This window comes from Capsicum annuum, chromosome 6 (assembly GCF_002878395.1).
Source record: "Capsicum annuum cultivar UCD-10X-F1 chromosome 6, UCD10Xv1.1, whole genome shotgun sequence".
NCBI lineage: Eukaryota > Viridiplantae > Streptophyta > Magnoliopsida > Solanales > Solanaceae > Capsicum > Capsicum annuum.
This window is the reverse complement of record NC_061116.1, coordinates 95,792,430-95,797,010: the sequence shown is the minus strand read 5'-3', so window position 1 is coordinate 95,797,010 and position 4,581 is coordinate 95,792,430. Positions and strand designations below refer to the sequence as shown.

General features: G+C 34.6%; 1 non-coding gene across 1 annotated transcript; it reads left to right on the top strand.

Annotated features, from left to right (window-relative positions):
• The first annotated feature begins 311 nt into the window (after positions 1 to 311).
• Positions 312 to 417, top strand: LOC124899854. The gene has a single exon (XR_007057417.1). It is a non-coding gene; the product is annotated as a small nucleolar RNA R71 (small nucleolar RNA).
• Positions 418 to 4,581: the final 4,164 nt, after the last annotated feature.

Below are 4,581 nucleotides of genomic sequence, written 5' to 3'. Positions count from 1 at the left end.
CTTTTGAAGGTGCTCCCATCATATATTTAATGAAGAGATTTAATAGGTTATCATCTTGACCATATTTTCATCCCTTTTCTCATCCTTCTTCATTTGATCCTTATTAACATAAGATGCAATGGGAGACCCTATGGTAACGTTAAAGTTCCAAGTGTGCCACCCTCTATTTTGTTTTTTAACTTGGTCGAGCAAAGTCGATGCAACTTTGTATGACAACTTGACAAAAGACCTTCCAGATGCGTTGTCAACAACAATTTTATTCAATTGTTCTAATACCCGATAAAATATTTTGAGAAGCATCTTCTTCGACACTTCATGGTTCAGGCATTGCATAATTTTTTTATTTAACCTTTCCCACTCCTCATATAAGGGTTCACCACTAAGTTGACAAAAATTTATGATTTCATCTCTTAGTTGGAGCATTCTAGATGGAGAGAAATATCTATCCAAAAAGGCCTCCGTAAGTTTGACCTAAGATGTAATAGAATCGGCAAGTAGAGATCTCAACGACAAAACTGCTTCCCCCATAAAAAAATGGGAAAAGCCTTAATTGAATAGACTCTTGAGTAATATGGGCAATATCAAATGGGGTGCATACCTCAATAAATTTTTTCATATGTAGGTTTGCATATTTGTGTGCTTGGCCCCCTAATAGACATTTCATTTGTAACATATGGAGCATCACACTAGTGACATGAAATATTTTATTTTCCTCGATCGGTAGGATGCGGATGGCACTCATATGCCTCATATTATGAAGATGATCCTTATCCTCGAGGTTTCCATCCAATGAGCTATCATTGCTCCCATTGTGGCTTATGGTGTCATAATTACTATGAAGATCACCTAACAAAAGAACAAAAACAACAAATTATATAAGCTAAAGTACCACGGTTAACCAAACACTGCACAAGTAAAAACTATGTTCCACTCCCTGGCAATGACACCATTTTTTATAACGCTCAATTTACACATCAAATTAAGTTCGGTGGACGTTGTCAATATATACCCAACAAGGATCGGGGTCAAATCCACGAGGAGTGTGAACTAGCTTTCAAAGCTTACGTATGTTAAGTGTTAACTATATATTAATCCATAGTGCAATATTTAAATAAAACATATAAGTAAATTGGGGACAGTTTGATTTGAAAATTTGTTGAACACAATGCAAAAATAAAACTAAAAATAGATTGAACAAGTGAAATGTATACAAATTAAGGGGAACCTTGGGGTTATGCTATCCTAGGAGGTGTAAATGCATGGGTAATCAAGAGTTAATCCAAGTTTTAGCTAAGGGTTTTGGTTAGGATAGGTTTATCATATTAGTGTTAACCTTTTGATAAAATACTAAATTTCACTCATGGATTCCTTCGAACACCTCATGAGCGTGACAAGATTACCAAACCAATACCTTAAGCTAGCATCCTTATTTCTAAGATGATGCTTATGAACATAACTAATTCAACTAACACCTTATTTCTAAGATGATGCTAAGAATTAAGATACTTCAAATTATTGTTCACTAATATCCCTCACCCACATCCCTCATTCAAGGATGATATAGGATCTTTAGGAAATTAGGGTTTTACTCTCTGTTCTTAATTCAAACATAGGACAAAAGTGAAACCCAAAACAATTAACTAAATATTTGGACTAACAATTAACATCCACGTAATAACCACCACCTATTTAAACATAACCCCAAGATATAAATTTAGCTACTCATGAAACTAAAGAGAAGAGATATACCTAAGTTGGCATTCAACTCATCCATTGAAAAGCAAAATAAGTAAAATCTCCAACTTCAAGTACAATCAACAAAGTTAAATTATTCTTAGGAACACTCCTCAATTTGCCTCTCACTCATAAACTTATTCTTATCTATCTAAATTAGAAAATTAACTAAAAAAATGTTAAAATCATTAAGGTTTTTTGCCTTCTGTATTTTGGGATTCAGCTTTATAAAATTCAAATTCTGCCCCTCAAATTTCTCGACTAGTCTCGATCGCCATGACTTGGTCACAATCGCAATTCCTGCAATCATAACAGTCAATCTGTGATCGCCATTGGCTGATTTTTTAACCTACTGTAATCGCGACCCTCAGAGTGCCATCACAATATCTGAGGGTTGTCTCTTGGTCGTCTTGCTTATTTTTTTTCCTTTTAGCTTTTTCTAAACACATTTTCATCAGATTTCCTGCAAATTAACAAAAGCTAGAAATTAATGCATTTAAATAAAGAATTTACCTTATTTACACAATTGATTCATTTTAGTGTGCAAGGATTTAGATATAAATGAGTGGAAAATTTTCCACTTATCATTATTATATATGTGTTGAGGCAACTAAAGGTGCATGAGTGCAATTACCCCACTCATAGCTTAAAGTTGATGGTAGTATTTGCGCTTAGGATTTAGAGGCATTATTTGAATGATTTTCGATGTGAGATCTTTATTGACCACCATAGTCTATAATATATTATGACCCATAAGGAGCTTAATTTAAGGAAGTATAGATAGATTGAGTTGCTGATTGATTATGATATCTATATTCCTTACCTTCTTGGTAAAACAAATGTGGTAGCAGATGTCTTGAGCCAGATAGCGGTAAGTATGGGTAGCTTACCCATCATTTAAATTTCTTAATAGCCATCACTTTGTTGCTAGTAGGTAGAGGCCGAGCATTAAAGACCTGTTAGATTTCTTTAGTAACTGCCTATTCTTGAGTGAAAGTAAGAGCAAGTTATAATTGATTTTATAGGTCGGTTGCCTCTCACTCCCCATGGTTTTGATAGCATTTTAGTCATCATGGATCAATTGACCAAATATGCATATTTTATCCCCGTTTGAGTTTCCTACAATGTCGAGAGATTAGCTCGTATTTACATTCAGGAGGTGGTGCGCTTCCATGGTGTACATGTATCCATGATTTTAGATTGAGGCTTTCAACTCACTTTTATCTTTTGGAAAACATTTCTAGAGGAATTGGGTACCCAGATTAACCTTGGCAGTGCATTTCACCTCAGGCTGATGGGCAGTCGGAGCAAACTATTCAGATCTTGGAGGACATGCTCCACGTTTTTCTATTGGATTTTAGGGGTTGGTGGGACCAGTTTCTACCTTTTGTGAAGTTTGCATATAATAAAAACTTTCATTCGAGTATTCAGATGACCCCATTTGAGGCATTGTATAGTAGGCAATGTCGATTTTCTATTGGTTGGTTTGATATTTCTAAGGCTAGGCCTCATGGAACATATTTTCTGTAAGACAACATAAAATTTCAATTATTTTATTTTGACCCTCTCGAATGTGTAATGTCAATTTTTGACTTGAATTATGATTAGGGATGTTAAAAGAGTGTTTTGAAAAAGTTTCAGAAATATTATAAGGGATGTGGGGTTATTTTGGGACCCTAAAGTAGTAGCCTCCACGATAGTGGCGTGCCATGGAGGTTAGCCTCTGGGATAAGAGCATGGGATGGAGGCTATCCTCTACGATAATGGCGTACCATGCTCCTATTTTAATTTTGTCCAGATTTTTTTTTCACTTGGGGTGAGAGGCTTTTGGTCTTTTTACCTCTTGTATGACTTTTAAACATACAATTGATCCTTTTCCTTCAGTTTTCAAAAATCAAATTCTATTCTTCTTCTCTCTAACTTAAAACCCAAGAAAGCTCAAGAATTTTACAAAGAATTCAACATCCAAGCTCCAAACATTGAATTCTCTTCAAATTGTTCTATATTTCAGGCATGTTGCTCATCCCTAACTTGTATTTTCACATTGTGGCATTTATTTAATCGATATTCATGTTTTTTAATTGTCGAGTTTGAAATTAGATTGAGGGATTTTTATTGTTATTACTTAAATTACTTGTCCCATGGTTTAAATGAATTATTTATGCTTTAATTGATGATTTTTGAGACTGAATTGATGCATTATTTTAATGGTTGGAATGGGGGACATGGATTTCCCCAAATTGATAGAATTTTTGCTTGACTACGACATTAACCTTGACCTTGGTTTTGAATGTGAATAATTGCATGGTTTAACTTGATTTTAGAACCCATTGCATTATGTTAAAGGATAAATGAATGAATATAGTTTTGGATGGCCTTGGTAGCCTGGTTTTGGATTTTAAATGGAACTTGGGAGTCGATTTGTTATATAGCCTGGTTTGGCATAATTGAATTATCTTGAAAGCATATTGGTATGACTATGCCATGATGCTAAGTGTCTTAATAAATGACTTTGGGGTTGATGATTTATTTATGTGCAAACTATTTTAATTTGGGCTTAAAGGAAATTGTGTAGCTTACTGTGAAGGTGTAGGTCCCGGAGGGATCAACACTGGAAACCACGTTTGCTGGTTGGAGGTTCATGGGATCATGTTCTTGGTGAACACATTATATATATCGGAGGGATAAAACACATAATAAAATCTACACGTCAAAAGAAATTCAATGACACCCATATTGCCTGTTTTTAAATCGAGGTCAAAACAGAACCCTAAAACAGGTTTTAGAAAAGAAAGGGTAAAATCAAAATTTTAGTTTATAAACATCTTACGCATGTTTAAAGGAATC